The sequence below is a fragment of the Stegostoma tigrinum genome, chromosome 1 (genome assembly GCF_030684315.1).
Source record: "Stegostoma tigrinum isolate sSteTig4 chromosome 1, sSteTig4.hap1, whole genome shotgun sequence".
Lineage (NCBI taxonomy): Eukaryota > Metazoa > Chordata > Chondrichthyes > Orectolobiformes > Stegostomatidae > Stegostoma > Stegostoma tigrinum.
Genome location: NC_081354.1, coordinates 117,733,235 through 117,751,572, shown reverse-complemented (window position 1 = coordinate 117,751,572; position 18,338 = coordinate 117,733,235). Strand labels below are relative to the sequence as shown.

General features: G+C 49.4%; 1 protein-coding gene across 3 annotated transcripts in view; it reads right to left on the bottom strand.

Moving 5' to 3' along the window:
• LOC125452197 (small glutamine-rich tetratricopeptide repeat-containing protein beta-like) overlaps positions 1–18,338 on the bottom strand; it is a 118,317-nt gene that overhangs the window by 46,313 nt on the left and 53,666 nt on the right. The gene's annotated exons all lie outside the window — the stretch shown is intronic.

Genomic DNA, 18,338 nt, shown 5'->3' with positions numbered 1-18,338 from the left:
GACTCACAACACTAAGGATAAGAATTCTTCCTCATCTTTGTTTTAAGTCTTCCACCTCTTAGCCCAAAACCATAACCTTTCATTCTACATTCATCACATGGGGAAACACCATTGGTCTAGAGGCAAGAAAATCTGACAATGCCGGTGAGAAAAGGCAAGCCACATGTCTGATGTCTCTAGCAAGCAAACAAGCTCCACATCAAAAAGATGCTGCCATAGCACGTCTTAGACAGTGGGGCTTCAAAAGAAGCCCGGAGCCATAGATAATTCAATGTAGCCGAGAGTGAGGGTGAAGGAAGCCCACAAGCAGAAATTGCTAGGTGTACCTAGAACTTACGACTACTGGGATTTGTGTCAGCTTAACGAAACTAGCAGTCTGCAAAACAACCGGAATTGCGCCCACCAGCAGATGTTGGACTGCAATGTTGAGAATCCAATGAAATGCAATCTCAGGAGAACAGTATGAATTACCAAATCATTGAGACAGTGCCTGACCCAGCAGCTTTTGAGTTTCAAGGTTAGACATGTGAAAATGATGAATTAGAATTCCTTGTAAGGGAGACAAAGTTTGAGATCTGGTAACGCTACAGTAACACTATTGTCAGGTTAGGTTGCCTGCAAATCCATGAGATGTGTCATGACTCATCAAGTATTTGATGTGCTATGTGAGATGTTCTACTATATTTTATTATTAGGCTATTTTGCCTAATGTTAATTCTGAATAATAGAAGATATTTTCATTTACTTACACATATTTTACAGTGTTTTAATTTTCTAACTCTGTATAAAAGGTTTATTCCTTAAGTGTGGAACCTGGTGGCTTTAGTCCTTTAGTAAGTGCCTGGAATCTGAAACTTTGTCTATTTTGAACAAGAACTAATTATTGGTCCATAACCAGATTGTCACATATTTTAGTGGTCTCATCCAGAACCATAACAGTACTGACCAAAGGATTTATTAGATATTGTCAACAGTGAAGTTTCCCCATCCAGCTTCACATTCTAGGAGCCATTTCTAGAATCAGGAGTCTTTAAAAGCTTTGGTCCCGGTTAATGCTGTTATGATCTCTCCCAGTGTTGTTTTATGGTAGTGATTCCTCTTCATTGCTTGAGACAGTGGAGATCCTAGAAATTTCAGTCATCTATTTGGCTTCTCTCTTATCATTATGGAAAGTACCCAATCTATAAACTCTATGATCACATCTATCCCCCACCTCTTAGCATTTTTTTCAAGTTTTCCTTTAGAGTTTGATTTATTATTGTCACATTTACCGAGATCAGTCACAAGTGTTGCTTTGCATGCTATGCGGGCAGATTGTACCATACAAAGGGCATCAGGGTAGCAGAACAGAGTGCAGAATAGTGTTACAGCTGCAGAGAAGGTGCAGTCAGAGCGAAAAGATCCATTCAAAGTCAGACAACAGTGGGGCAGAAGTTGTACTTGGATCTGTTCGTAAACGTATTAACCTTTTATAAGTTCTGCCCAACAGAAGAGGTGGAAGAGAACATAACCAAATAGGAGGGGTTTTGATTATGCTGATGTTTTTCCAAGGTAGCAGGAGGCATAGATGAAGTCAATGGATGGAAGGCTGTTTTGTGTGATAAAATGGGTTGCATTCACAATTCTTTGTAGTTTCTTGGAGTCCTGCAAAGAGAAGTTTCCACACCACACTGTGAAATATCCAGATAGGATATTTTCTATGGTGCATCTATAAAAATTGGTAAGTGTCTTTGTGGACATGTCAAAATCTCTAGCCTCCTGAGGAAGTAGAGACATTGATGTGCTTTCTTGACCATCATGTTGACATGGGTAGACCAGGATAGATTGTTGGTGATCATCACTCCCAGGAACTTGATGGTCTCAACCATCTCCACCTCAGCATCGTTGATGCGACAGCAGCATGACCTCCACTCCACTTCCTGAAGGCAGTGACCAGCTCCATTGTTTTACTGACAGTGATGGAGAGATTCTTGTCTTTACACTATTCCACTAAGCACTCAATCTCTTTCCTGCATTCTGTCTTGTTGTTGCTTGAGATCTGACCTACGAAGTTGGTCTCATCAACAAACTTATAAAGAGAGTTGGGGCAGAATTTGCCCAGAGAGTCATGAATGTATACGGAGTATAGAATGAGGCTGAGTACACACACTTGTGGAACTCCTTTGTTGAGGATTATGGTGGAGGAGGTGTCGTCACCTATTCTTACTGATGGTTACCAGTCAGGTAATTGAGGATCCAATTACAGAGGGAGGAGCCAAGGCTTAGGCCCTGGAGTTTAGAGAGGAGTTTGTTTGGAATTATGGCATTGAAGGTAGAGCTATACTCAATAAGTTAGGAGCCTGACATAGGTATCCTTGTTATCCTTGTTATCCAGACATTCCAGGGATGAGTGTAGAGCCAGAGAGATGGCATGTGCTGTGGACCTGTTGCATTTGTAGACAAACTGCAAAAATCAAGGCAATTGGCATTTTGCCATTTCTGCCACCTCCAGCAAGATGCCACCACCAGACACATATTCTCCTCCCCTCCCTTGTCCGCCTTCCACAGAGGCCATTCCCTCCGGGACACCCTGGTCCATACTTCCTTCACCCTTAACACCTCCCCACAGCCCAAGGCACCTTCCCCTGTAACCAGCGGAGGTGCAACACCTGTGCTTTTACTTCCTCCCTCGCCAGTATCCAACGACCTAAACACACCTTCCAGGTGAAGCAACACTTCACCTGCACTTCCAAGAATCTTGTCTTTACTGTATTCACTGCTCACAATGTGATCTCCTCTACATTGGGGAAAATGAAATGTAGGCTTGGTGATTGCTTAGCAGAACATCTATGTTCCATGTGCAAAAAAAGGCCATGAACAACCTGTTGCCTGCCACTTCAATGCACCACCTTGCTCCCTGCCCAACATCTCTGTCTCCGACTTGCTAGTGTTCCAGTGAAGTCCAGCACAAGCTGAAGGAACAATACCTCATTTTCCGCTTGGGGACCCTACAGCCCTCCGGACTCAATATTGAGTTCAATAACTTTAGGGCCTAAATTCTCCCATGTCCCAGCCTACACACCAGGCCTTGTTACAACATAGCCTGTCACTACCTACCCCCTGTTGTTAGTCACTAACAGTCCCCATTAACAACTATTCACCCTCCCCAGTCTGATCGTTAGCAACTCCTTTGTCTGTCCAACTTCCTCTCTTTGGGCTCCATCCTATCGTCTACTCCCTACCCCACCCACCTCCCTATTTTCTGCATGCGAACTGATGTTTTCCCAGTCACCATCAGTTCTGAGGAAGGGTCACTGGACCCAAAATGTTAACTCTGTCTTCTTCTCCACAGATGCTGCCAGACCTGCTGAGCTTTTCCAGCAACTTTGTTTCTGAAGGCAATTTGGCAGGCTGGAGTTGACGTGAGCCATGACTAGCATCTCGAAGCACTTCATAATTTATGGAGGTCAGAGTTATTAGGTGGCAGTCATTGAGGCGAGCTGCATGACTTTTCTTTGGCACCAGGGCAATGATGGGCTTCTTGAATGAGGTGAGCACTTTAAATCATAGTGAGAAGATACTAAAGACATCACTGAATACTCCCACCAGATGTTCTGTACAGGATCTGAGTGCACAATCGGCAATTCCAACCGGTCCAGTTGCTTTCCGTGGGTTCGCTCTCAAGAAAGCCAATCTTGTGGCTGCGGTGGTGACCACTGGTACAGGTACATCAAAGGCTGTAGGTATGGGTGACATTGTTCACTGACCTTCCGTTCAAAGCGAACATAGAATGCACTGAGCTCATCAGGTAGTGGTATATTGCTGCCTGCAATTCTGTCCCACTTCGCTTTGTAGTCCATTTATTTACTTTGTGTGTGGATTGGATCCCTGATTTATTTGTTGGACCAACTGTGACATGAAACACAAAATCTTCAAAGTCGTCAACATCTCATCAAAATACAAGCATACATTTGCACCTGATAAACCTTGTTTCTGATCGGGGAGAGCAGCATTTTGAAATGGCTGTACTAAGTTTAACTTTCAGTAATGCCTCTTTCACCTCGTGGTTTCTTGAGGCTGCATAGGCTGGGACTATTTTCCCTGGAGCTTTGGAGACTAAGAAATTACCTTATGGAGATTTATAAAATCATGAGCAGCATGGATGGGGTAAATAGTCAAGGTCTTTTCCCCCCAAGGTGGGGTAGTCCAAAATTACACAGCATAGGTTTAAGGTGAGAGGGGAAAGATTTAAAAGGGATCTAAGGGACAATGTTTTTTGCGCAGAGGGTGGTGTGTGTATGGAATGTGCTGCCAGAGGAAGTAGTGAAGGCTGGTACAATTACAATGTTCAAAAGGCATCTGGCTAGGTACATCAATAAGAAGGATTTAGAGGGATATGGGCCAAATGCTGGCAAAATTTTAGATGCTGGCAGATTTATGTAGGATCTCAGGTCAGCATGGACGAATTGGACTGGAGGTCTACTTCCATGCTGTATATCTCACTGACTTCATAACTGCAGCAATTCACGAATGATGAACCCTAGGACAATAGGACTATCTGTTTTCTGGCACTGAACATATGGTTAATGCCTTTTCCTTTGTCTCCCCCTGATTGTGGTTATAGCAGCTGTCAACTCTCAGTTCTCCCATACACTGTTAGCATGATGCTGCTCAGGTTAGAGTACCTTTCCTTGATTGATAAACTATTCTATAATTCTGAAGCTTGCTAGCCCAGCGTTAAGTGTGCTATAAGGTGAGATGTGTGTTTTTTGTTTTCAGTTTGCTCAGGTCCTCAAAAGCTAGGTGTGTAATATAGTTCTCCTGAAGAAAGAAGATGGTTTAGAACTATTAAGAAATTGGTTACCTCAGTGTAAGGATTTCAATGTGCAAGTTCCAGACCAGAAATGTTTGGTAAGAACTCAACAGATTATCGTAAGTTGAGAAAGTCTAAGCTCAGTTAGATGACTAACCAAGGAAGAGGTTATCAAACTCTCAAGACTGAATATTAGACAAAACAGTTAAGCCTATAGATGTAATAGGGAAGGGAATTACTCCTGGCATTTGCATATTCTGGATGGTGTTGGGGCAAATGACATTGTCTTTGGAAGCTCTCAAAATGTGCTATTTGTAAATAGCTCAGTTTATTCTATTTTACCTTTTCTGTAATGAATTTTTTGTAGTAAAATTTAAACTTATAGCACTTCATGTTTATGTGTCAGTAAAATACCACTTCATGAAATAATAAAAACAAAACTTCAGCCAGATTTCAATCTGGGATTTGACTTGCCTAAAATAAACATCAACTGGAATCAGAACAACAGTTTTGGTTTTCGGTTTGTTTTTCACTCTCTTACCAATCTGAGTTGTGATTTTTTTTTCTCTCTCTAAGATCTGCCCTATCCAAATCATATCACGTAGTTTTGAGGTTGAGGTTGGTTGGCTCGTTCAGCTGGTTTCTTGTTTCACAGATATTTTGTTACCATGTTTAGTAACATCCTCAGTGCAGCCTCCGATGAAGCGGTGTGTTTTCCTGTCTGGTTTTTAAACTCTGGGGTCCATTGAGATGGATTGCCTCACTTTCGGTTTTCCTTTGTAGTGGAACATATATGAGATTGAGTTCAACGTGTTTATAAATAGCACGCTTCTAGGAATTCTCGTGCTTGTCTCTGCCTAACTTGTCCCAGGATCTTGGTGTTGCCCAGTCAAAGAGGTGGTTCTTCTTGTTCATGTGGATTAAGATGAGTGAGTATTGATAGTGTCTTTTTGTAGCCATTTGGTGTTCACATACTCTTGTTGTTAGTTTCCTTTCTGTTTGTTCAATGTAGTGTTTCTCACAGTCTCTGCAGCGGATCTTTTAGATGACATTGGTCCTGTCCATGGTGGGGTGTGGGTCTTTAGTTCGGGTGAGCAGTTGTCGTAGGATTGGCATGGGTGTGTATGCCACTCTGATGCCCAGCATAGGAGTCTTGTGGTGAATTCCGGCGTGTTCCTGATGTAGGGTACATTGATGAGTGTGTCTGGGCGTGTGGTCTCTTTCTAATGCTGTTCATGAGGCATCTTCTGACCCAATTCTTTGGATATCCATAATTACTTGAAAACCTGGAAGAGGCATTCTTCTTCCTCTTGGCGTAGTTCTGTGTTGCTGTAGTGTGTTGTTGCCCTTTTAAATAGTGTTCGCATGCACTAAAACAAACTATAAAACAGACAGTAATCCTGACACTAACCAGAAGGAGCAAACTCAACACCCTCAACACAGGGGAAAGACAGGCCCTGGATGGATTAAAGAAAGATAAGAACATCACAATGCTAACTGCAGACAAAGGCGCATGACAATGACACTGAATAAAAGGGACAACATTTCCAAAGCACAAGCACTGCTTGCCGATGAAAACATATACCGGCCAGTATAAACTGACCCGACACCACAACTAGGCAACAAAATCCTCTACACTCTACAAAGACGTAAACAAATAGGATAGATCAACAAGTCAGACTTCTTAAGAATGAAGCCCGATGGAACCAACACACCCCGATTCTACAGCCTCTCTGAAGTGCACATGCCGAAAGTCCCCCTCAGACCATAGTCTCCCTACCAGGCACACCATCGCACAAATTACCCAAAGAACAGCAAAGACGACTCAGGCACCTAGTCAACAAGTCACCCCACTCTATCCACTCAGCCCAAGAATTCCTCACCCCCAAAGACATAAAGATAGAGGACAAAGAGACCATGATATCGTTTGATGTCACTGCCCTATTCACATTAATAGATATACCACTAGCAAGAGAAACAATGACAACAATACTAGAAGAGTATGACTCCAGTGAAACCATCTCCAAGGGAACATGCTCAAACTATTGAACCTATGCCTCACCAATCACCACTTTCAACGGCCAAACATACGAGCAAATCAACAGGACACCCATAAGATCATCCATCTCTGGACTCATAGCAGAAGCAGTGACGCAAAGACTAGAAAGGAGTGCCCTTCCGCAAATCCAACCAAAACTGGATATGTTAGGTAGATGACACCTTTGTGATCATTAAATGGACCAAATTAGAGGGGACACACAAACTTATAAACAACACTGGAATAAAATTCACCAGAGAGAAGAACAAACAGCTCCCATTCCTGGACATCATGGTAGAGCGCAAGACAAATGGGGAACTGCAAACGAAAGTACACCGAGAAACCACACACACAGACTAGGTACTGAACTTCAACAGTAACCATTCGAGCACACACAAATGAAGCTGCATGCAAGCACTATTTAAAAGGGCAACAACACACTGCAGCAACATGGAACTATGCCAAGAGGAAGAAGAATACCACTTCAAGGTTTTCAAGGATAATGGATATCTAAAGAATTGGGTCAGAGGATGCCTACCTGAACAGCATCAGAAAGAGGCTACATGCCCCGACAAACTCATCACACTACCCATATCGGGAACATGCTGGAACTCACCACAAGACTCCTACGACCGCTGGACATCAGAGTGGCACACAAACCCATGCCAACCCTACAACAACTGCTCACCCAAACTAAAGACCCACACCCCACCATGGACAGAACCAATCTCATCTACAAGATCCGCTGCAGGGACTGTGAGAAACACTACATTGAACAAACAGAAAGGAAACTAACAACAAGAGTATGTGAACACCAAATGGCTACAAAAAGACATGATCAATACACATTCATCTTAATCCGTGTGGACAAGGAGAACCATCACTTCAACTGGGACAACACCAAGATCCTGGGACAGTCTAGGCAGAGACAGGCATGAGAATTCCTAGAAGCATGGCACTCCACAAAGCATGCTATTAATAAACACATTGAACTCGACCCCATAAACGTTCCACCACAAAGGAAAACTGGAAGAAATTCATCTCAATGGACCCCAGAGTTTAAAAACCAGGTGGAAAAACAAACCGACGCTTCATCGGAGGCTGCATTGAGGATGTTATCAAGCATGGTAACGAAACCCCTGTGAATCAAGAAACCAGCTTGGCGAGCCAACTAACCTCAACACCCACAAACCAAGCTCCAAATCTACTCCAAAACCTCATGCAATTTGTATGATTCTCAAACTATTCCTCTCTTTGCAGGGAGCAAATGTTTTGGATTTTTTTTCATCTTATTTGTCTAATTGAGCTGCCATGGATAACTCCTTAATCATTTTTTTTTCATTGCTCTGCAGAGATTTTCCTAGTGATTGCAATTTTCACAAGTTCTATAGTTTCATCGGTACCCATGCCATTTCATCTTGTCTGTGAAATCATCAGTCCATTCACAGATCTTGCATATCTGGCTCTCTGTCTAGCGTTCATTCTTTTGTTGCAGTGTAACTGCAACAACACTACTGACTTTCCCTTGACTCAACTGAAAGCTATCCATTTCTGTAGACAGTTCAGTCTAAACTTAGTTTTATGCACTTTGAAAGTGTCTACAGCCAGTGATATTGTGATGTTGTCCTTCAAATCAAATCTTGTCCTTCAGTGTGGAACTGGAGGAACACAGGAGGTCAGGAAGCACGAGAGGAACAGGAAAGTCAATGTTTCAGGTCGGGACCCTTCAATTCTGAGAAATGAGTTCTAATGAAGGGTCCTGACCTGAAACATCAACTTTCCTGTTCCGCTGATGCTGCCTGACCTTCTGTGTTCTTCCAGCTCCACACCGTGTTGCCTCGGACTCCAGCATCTGCAGTTCTTGTTATCACTTCTTGTCCTTCAGGTTGTGCAAAACCCCAAACAAATTGAGCTATCTGCTTTTCATCAGTTTCTTTGACATTACACTTAGTGTGTGCATTTTACAAAATTATGAAATTGAGAAACTCAGCTGATTCCCACCTCAGATCTTAAAATTCTTATCAGTAGATCTGCAGATTTGACTTAAGTTGGATTGTTCAACTGTTAATTGTTGTCATTAGTCATCTCCCACCATTGAATTTTAACCCTCTCTCAACCACCACAAAAGGATGTACTAATGTTTTCCTCTTCACTACTGCCTTTTAGAAAGGAACCAAATGTCAATCTGCACATTTGTTTCAACTTCTCACATGCCTTCACAACACCAACTTCCCAATTCATTGCTGCTATGGTAGTTAATTCTTTTTCACATGATTTACTTTCTCTGGCGCTTTTAGACTCAAAACTGGTAGACTTACAAGTTGTGGCTCATCTCAGCTATAAATGTAGCACCCTGGTTGTATGTTCTCATAAAGATTCATTCCTATCTCTTTTTGAATAATATAAAAGCATAACACCAGACTATTAAAAGTAATAGGAAAACAATTTTTGACGCATTTGATTTTCCAAAGCTTAGATTTCAGATTTTTTTATTTCTCTTTGGGAGACAAGGGTGTTGCTGACAAAGCTAAAACTTAATGCCCATTCTTAATTATCCTTGAAAATATGGTGAAGACCCTCCTTGAACCGCTAAAAGCCACATCAGGTATGTGCACCCACAATGTTGTTAGGAAGGGAATTTCAGGATTTTGGCCCAAGTGACACTGAAGAAATGACAAAATGATTCCAACTCAGGATGGAAGTGAATTTGCAGGTAGTGATGTCCATATGAACATTCTGTCCCACTTTTCTTGGCAGTACAGATCAGAGATGTTCACTGATAATTGCATGGTGTTCATTTCCATTCATATCCCTCAGGTGATGAAGCAGACAGAGCTTGCAAATAGCAGGACTTGGACAACATTCAAGCTTGGTGCGATAAATTACAAGTACTATTTGCACCACACAAATGTCATGCAATGGCTAAATTCAACAGCAGAAAATCTTGCTTCCTCTCATGACTCTTTTTCTTAATTCATTCACAGGATGTGGGCATTGCTGGCTGGGCCAGTATTTGCTGTTCATCCCTAATTGCCACAGAGGCTAGTTAAGAGTCAACCCTATCACTGTGCATCTGGTCTCACATGTAGGATAGACCAGGGAAGGATGGCCAAATCCCTTCCCTCAAGGGCATTAGTGAACCAAAGGGGTTTTTTTCCAACAATCAAGCATAGTTTTATAGACATCAATAGACTCTTAATTTCAGATTTTTTTAAAGTAGTGAATTCACCATTGGCTATAGTGGGATTTGAACCTGAATCTGTAGAATATTACTTGGGTCTCTGGATTAGTAGTTTAGTAATACTACTACTCGGCCATCACCTCCTCATTCAACATCATTACGAGCACTTAATCCCACCACCAATATACAGAATTTTCAAATGCTTTAATATAGAAGGAACTATGAAAATTGGCTTTCCGACAGTCTTCAGTGAGAAGAACGTCTGACTGCCAAAATTTCCAAGAAATTATGGAGGGGTTTGATCAAAAGCATTAAATATAGTTTTTTTTGGACTTTTCACATTCTTTATGTTGTTGAGGCCCCTGGAAAAATCAAGACTATTATATGTCAAATTCCCACCTCAAATCAGTTCCTTTCTCTTTGAATATGATTACTTGGACCTTTATCACTGCATTTTTCAGTTGCAACAGTACATTTCTGCGCCTAAAACGGGTCAGACTTATAATCCCTTGAGCGTTTGATTGCACAACCAAGCCACGTACTATACAGACTTCGAACTACAGCACTGTTCCTTCAATGTCACTGGGTCAAAATCATTTCCTAATAACTCTGTAGGTTTTCCTACTCTTCCACAGACTGCAACAATTCAAGAAGACAGCTTACTATCTTCTCAAGGACAATTGGGGATGGACAATAAACGCTGGCCTAGCCAGCGACAATCACATCTTGTGAACGAATAAAAATGCTCAGCAACTTGTTGATGGGAATGCACGTTGGCACACAAACCAGTATTCAACAAGGGGCTATTCCGTACTATAACAACATAATACTCAGATTATAAATTCTGCACATGCATTAAACAAAGATCTTTTCTAGAAGAAAAATCATTTATATCATGAAACTAAAGGACTTAAAAAGTTTACAAATTTTTTCATCTAGCATCCATTCCTCCTTCTTGCTTCAAATTAATCAAGTACAAAATACCTTGTCTTAATTCAGAAAATATACTCCTTTTTTAATTGCCATAGCTGTATCTGTGGCTTTCTCTGCAACAAATTCATCAAAACAACTAACCACATTGTCCTTGCTCACATTGTTACATACTGAGCAATTGTCCAATCATACTGATTGCTCCCCAACATGGTATCATGCAGTCTATATCAAACATATGAGCTTTTTCATATTACAAATACTAGAATAAACAGCCTCCAAATATTAAAATGGCACTTCCTGTGAATGTTAGGCTTGATCATATACAATGCCAAAACAAAACCCAGATTTTTTCACATCCAAACACTTCTGTAATAGTAAGTATATTTGTATGCAGAAAGAATGGTATTACAATTATGTCATTCAGAATGCTAAGAAAGCAGTTATAGTATCAAACCATTTTGATCAAATAAACACATCTATTTGACTATTCAAAATTGCATGTTGGCTGCAATTCTAATATGCCATTTCTAATTAATGTTTGGAGGTAATTTTAAAACTATTTTGATTTCATTCATACCAAACTGGTACCAATTGATGTGATGTCAAGAAACTGCTGAAGTCACTGGATATTGCAAAGGTTATGTGCCCTAACAATATTTCAGCAATTGCACTGAAAACTCATGCTCCAGAACTGGATGCGTCAATAGACAAACTGTTTCATTACAGACATTATTGGGTGGATACCAATGTTATATGGAAAATTGCATACATAGGTCCCAAACACAAAAGGCAAATCAAATCCCAATCAGCAGATTACCAGCCTATTGGTCTACTCTAGAAAATCAATGATATTAAAGGAGTTGTTGATTGTCTGTCAGACAGCACAAACAAAAGAATAACTTGCCTACTGATGCTCAGTTCAGGTTCTACTAGGGCCACTTGGTCCTGACTTCATTACAGCTCTGGTCCAAAAAAGTGCACAAAAGAGCTGAAATCCAGAGGTGAGGTAAGCGTAACAGCCAAACATGCATTCAAAGCATGGCATCAAGGAGCCCTAGCAAAATTTGAACCAATGGGAATCGAAAAAAAACTCACTAGTGGAAGTCACACTTAGCACAAAGGGTGTGGCTGCTCGACATCAATCATCTCTGTTCCAGGGCATCACTGCAACAGTCCAACTACTTCCAGCTGATTCATTAATGTCCTTCCATTATAAAGGTCAGATGTAGGGATATTTACTGAACATTGTGCAAAGATGAGCATCATTCACAATTACTCAGGTAATCAAATAAACAGTCTGTGCGAATATGTACCAAAGCTTGAACAACATCCAGAGTTGGGCTGATAACTGGCAAGTAATATATACGCCACAAAAGCAGCAGGCAATGATCATCTCCAAAAGACAGAATCTAACCACTGGTCTTATGTTCAACGGTATTACCATCAGTGAACCATCTCTCCACCTCCTGCACCAATCACGAATATCCTGGGGGTTACCACTGACCAGAAACAGAATTTACATATACTATTGTTATAACAGCAATTCAGAAGCTAGGAATTCTTAGAGTCATACAGCATGGAAACAGACTCGTTGATCCAACCAGTTCATGCTGACCATAATTCCAAACTAAACCATTCCCACCTGCCTATGCTTGGCCCATATCACTCCAAACATTTCTTATTCATTTACTTATCTAAACGTCTTTTAAATGCTGGGACTATACCCACATCCACCACTTCCTCCGGAAGTTCATTCCACAAACGAACCATTCTGTGTAAAAAAAAATTGCCCCTCATGTCTTTTTAAAATCTTTCTCCTGTTACCTTAAAAATATGGCCTGTAGTCCCAAAACCTCCACCCCATCCCCATGTATCCCATTTCCCCTCCCAGCCTCCATGCATCCTGCTCCCCTCTGTACGCCCACTTACTATCACTCTTCCTCTCAAACATTCTCCTGTATTTCACTGGACTGGATCTCCATCTTCCACTACCCACTCCCTCCACATTCCCTTGTTCCATTATCTTTGCCTGTCACCCAGTATCCATCCTTCCACATACTGCCTACTCCCAAGGTATCCCTCCCTCCGCCCTCTTCCCTGGTATCCTTACCCTACCTACCTTGACATCCCTCTTCACTACCACCACCATCACCTCCTTCTCTACTGAAACCCCATGTATCCCTTTTAATTTTAGTTCCAAGCCCCAGTTGCTCTTCCCCACCCCTTCTCTCCTCGTATCCCTCTCCTATTTCCCTGTGCCACCACAGCTTTACCCTGTAGCCAATCACCCATACCCCTCATCTCGGTCCACCCCTGCTCACAGTACCCAACACCAAGCAACCCTCCTTCCTGGTACCTGCGATACCCTCCCCCTTCTTCCTCCCGTTACTGCGCTTGCTTTCCCACACCCACCGCCACGTCAACTCCCATCACCACACCTGCTCACCCCGGCCCCTCCTGTTACCACACCTGCCCACCGCCACCCTAAAGTCCCCAGTACCTCAAGTTTCCCTCCAACCCAGTCCCCGGTACCTCCCTTCCCCCCCAACCCGTTACCACACCTGCCCCCATCCCCCGGTACCTTCCATTACCACACCCTCTCAAAGTCCCCGGTACCGCCCCCCCCCCACCCCCGTTACCACACCTACCCACCCCCCAATTACCAAACCTGCCCACTCCCCCCAGTATCTCCCGCCACCATTACCACACCTGCCCACCGCCCCCCCCACCCCAAAGTCCCCCGGTGCCCACCCCACCCCCCCTAAGTCCCCCCATACACCTCTGTTACCACACCTGCAACCCCCCACCCCCAAGTCCCCCGGTAACCCCCGTTACCACACAAGCACCCCCCAAGTCCCCGTTACCACAACTGCCCCCAAGTCCCAGCTACCCCCCAACCACACCTGCACCCCCCGCCAGTCCCCGGTACCCCCCCCACAACACCAGCACCGTGCGCCCCCCCCCCCCCAAGTCCCCGGTACCACCCCACCACACCTGCACCGCACCCCAAGTCCCCGGTAAACCCCCACCACACCTGCACCGCCCCCCCAACCAAGTCCCCAGTAACCCCCCCACCACACTTGCACCACCACCCCCCCAAGACCCGGTAACACCCCCAGCACACTTGCAGCCCCCCCCAGTCCCCAGTACCCGCCCACAACACCAGCAACCCCCCCCAAGTCACCGTTACCCCCCCACCACAAAGTCCCCGGTATCCCCCGCTAACACACCTGCCCCAGTCACCGGTACCCACCCCCATTACCCGGTACCCCCCTGACCCCCAGTACCCGGGACACCCCCTGTAACCGGTACCCTCCCCCAAGTAACCCCACCCCCAGTACCCGGTACCCTCCCCCCAAGTACCGCCCCACCCCTAGAACCCGGTACCCTCCCCCCAAGTACCGCCCCACCCCCAGTACCCGGTAACCCAAGTACTCCCCCACCCCCAGTACCCGGTACCCCCCAAGTACCCCCCCCACCCCCAGTACCCGGTACCCCACAATACCTGGTACCCCCCCCAAGTACCCCTCCCACCCCCAGTATCCAGTGACCCCCACGCCCAGTACCCGGTACCCTCCCCAAGTACCCCCCCCACCCCCAGTACCCCCCCACCCCCAGTACCCGGTACCCCCCAGTACCCAGTACCCCTACCACCTCCCAGTACCCGGTATCCCCCCCAAGTACCCCTCCCACCCCCCAGTACCCCCCCCAAGTACCCCTCCCACCCCCCAGTACCCGGTACCCCCCCCAAGTACCCCTCCCACCCCCCAGTGCCCGGTACCCCCCCCAAGTACCCCTCCCACCCCTCAGTACCCCCCCCAAGTACCCTCCCACACCCAGTAACCCCCCACCCCAGTACCTGGTACCCTACCCCCCAAGTACCCGGTACCCCCCAAGTACCCCTCCCAACCCCCAGTACCCGGTAACCCCCAGTACCCGGTACCCCCCCCAAGTACCCCTCCCACCCCCCCAGTACCCGGTACCCCCCCCAAGTACCTCTCCCACCCCCCCAGTACACGGTACCCCCCCCAAGTACCCCTCCCACCCCCCCCAGTACCCGGTAACCCCCAAGTACCCCTCCCACCCCCCCAGTGCCCGGTTACTCCCCCAAGTACCCCTCCCACCCCCCCCCAGTACCCGGTACCCCCCCCCAGTACCATTCCCACCCCCCCAGGTACCACTCCCACCCCCCAGTACCCGGTACGTCCCCAAGTACCCCTCCCACCCCCGGTACCCGCAGTACCCAGTACCCCCCCCACCCCCGGTACCCGGTACCCCCCCAAGTAACCCCCACCCCCAGTACCCATTACCCCCCCAAGTACGCTCCCACCCCCCACAGTACCTGGTACCCCCCCCCAAGTACCCCTCCCACCCCCCCAGCAGCCACTACCCCCCCAAGTACCCCCGGAACCCGGTACCCTCTGCCCAGGTACCCCCCACCAAGTACCCCCACACCCCCGGTACCCGCAGTACCCAGTACCCCCCCACCCCCAGTACCCGGTACCCCCCCAAGTAACCCCCACCCACTGTACCCATTACACCCCAAGTAACCCCCACCCCCTGTACCCATTACCCCCCCAAGTACCCGCCACCCCCAGTACCCGGTACGCTCCCCCCAAGTACCCCTCCCAGCCCCCCAGTACCCGGTACCCCCCCAAGTACCCCTCCCACCCCCCAGTACCCGGTACCCCCCCAAGTACCCCTCCCACCTCCCAGTACCCGGTACCCTCCCAAGTACCCCTCCCACCCCAAGTACCCCTCCCACCTCCCAGTACCCGGTACCCTCCCAAGTACCCCTCCCAGTACCCGGTACCCTCCCAAGTACCCCTCCCACCCCCAGTACCCCCCCAAGTACCCTCCCACACCCAGTACCCGGTACCCCCCCCACCGCAGTACCTGGTACCCTACCCCCCAAGTACCCGGCACACCCAAGTACCCCTCCCAACCCCCCAGAACCCGGTACCCTCCCGCCAGTACCCCTCCCACCCCCCAGTACCCGGTACCCCCCCCAAGTACCCCTCCCACCCCCCAGTACCCGGTACCCACCAAGTACCCCTCCCACCCCCCCAGTACCCGGTACACCCCCAAGTACCCCTCCCACCCCCCCAGTACCCGGTACCCCCCCAAGTACCCCTCCCACCCCCCCAGTACCCGGTACCCCCCCAAGTACCCCTCCCACCCCCCAGTACCCCCAAGTACACCTCCCACCTCCCAGTACCCGGTACCCTCCCAAGTACCCCTCCCACCCCCAGTACCCCCAAGTACCCCTCCCACCTCCCAGTACCCGGTACCCTCCCAAGTACCCCTCCCACCCCCAGTACCCCCCCAAGTACCCTCCCACACCCAGTACCCGGTACCCCCCCCACCGCAGTACCTGGTACCCTACCCCCCAAGTACCCGGCACACCCAAGTACCCCTCCCAACCCCCCAGAACCCGGTACCCTCCCGCCAGTACCCCTCCCACCCCCCAGTACCCCGGTACCCCCCCCAAGTACCCCTCCCACCCCCCAGTACCCGGTACCCACCAAGTACCCCTCCCAACCACCCAGTACCCGGTACCCCCCCCAAGTACCCCTCCCACCCCCCCAGTACCCGGTACCCCCCCAAGTACCCCTCCCACCCCCCCAGTACCCGGTACCCCCCCCAAGTACCCCTCCCACCCCCCCAGTACCCGGTACCCCCCCCAAGTACCCCTCCCACCCCCCAGTACCCGGTACCCCCCCCCCAAGTACCCCTCCCACCCCCAGTACCCGGTAACCACCAAGTACCCCTCCCACCCCCCCGTACCCGGTACCCCCCCAAGTACCCCTCCACCACCCCCCAGTACCCCGGTACCCCCCCCCAAGTGACCCCTCACACCCCTCCAGTACCCGGTACCCCCTCCAAGTACCCAACATACCCTCCACCCCCCCGGTACCCCCCCCACGTACCCCTCCCACCCCCCCAGTACCCGGTACCTCCCCCCCCCCAGTACCCACTCCACCCCCCAGTACCCCGGTACCCCCCCCCCAAGTACCCCTCCCCACCCCCCCAGTACCCAGTACTCCCTCCCCCCAAGTACCCCCTCCCACACCCCCAGTACCCAGTACCCCCCCCCCGAGTACCCCTCCCACACCCCAGTACCCGGTACCCCCCCCAAGTACCCCTCCCACACCCCCAGTACCCGGTACCTCCCCCCCAAGTACCTCCTCCCACCCCCCCAGTACCCCGGTACCCCCCCCCAAGTGCCCCCCCACCCCCCAGCACCCGGTACCCCCCAAAATACCCCCCCAGCCCCCAGCACCCGGTACCCCCCCCCTCCACCAAGTACACCACCCACCCCCAGCACCCGGTACCCGCCCGCCCAAATACCACCCCACCCCAGCACCCGGTACCCACACCCCCCAAAGTACCCCCCAACCCCCAGCACCGGTACCCCCCCAAGTACCCCCCCACCCCCAGCACCCGGTACCCCCCCCCCGAAGCTACCCCCCCACCCCCAGCACCCGGTAACCCCCCCCAGAAGTACCCCCCCCCCACCTCCCAGCACCCGGTACCACCCCCCCCAGAAGTACCCCCCCCACACCCCCCAGCACCCGGTACCCCCCCCCCAAGTGCCCCCCCACCCCAGCACCCGGTACCCCCCACAAATACCCCCCCACCCCAGCACCCGGTACCCTCCCCCCCCAAGTACCCCCCCACCCCCAGCACCCGGTACCCCCCCCCCCCAAGTACCCCCCCACCCCCAGCACCCGGTACCCCCCCCCCCCAAGTACCCCCCCAGCCCCCAGCACTCCGGTAGCCCCCCCCGAAGTACCCCCCCCACCCCCAGCACCCGGGTAGCCCCCCCCGAAGTACCCCCGCCACCCCCAGCACCCGGTACCCCCCCCCAGAAGTACACCCGGTACCCCCCCCAAGTGCCCTCCCACCCCCAGCACCCGGTACCCCCACAAATACCCCCCCACCCCCAGCACCCGGTACCCCCCCCAAATACCCCCCCACCCCCAGCACCCGGTACACCCCCCCAAGTACACCCCCACCCCCAGCACCCGGTACCCCCCCCAAATACCCCCCCACCCCCAGCACCCGGTACCCCCCCCCCAAGTACCCGGTACCCCCCCCCCCCAAGTACCCCCCCACCCCCAGCACCCGGTACCCCCCCCCCCAAGTACCCCCCCAAGTACCCCCACCCCAGCACCCGGTACCCCCCCCCCCAAGTACCCCCCCACCCCCAGCACCCGGTACCCCCCCCCCAAGTACCCCCCCACCCCCAGCACCCGGTACCCCCCCCCCGAAGTACCCCCCACCCCCAGCACCGGTACCCCCCCGTCCCCCCGAGTACCCCCCCACCCCCAGCACCCGGTACCCCCCCACCAAGTCCGTCCCCCCCCACCCCCCCCAGTCCCCCACCCCCA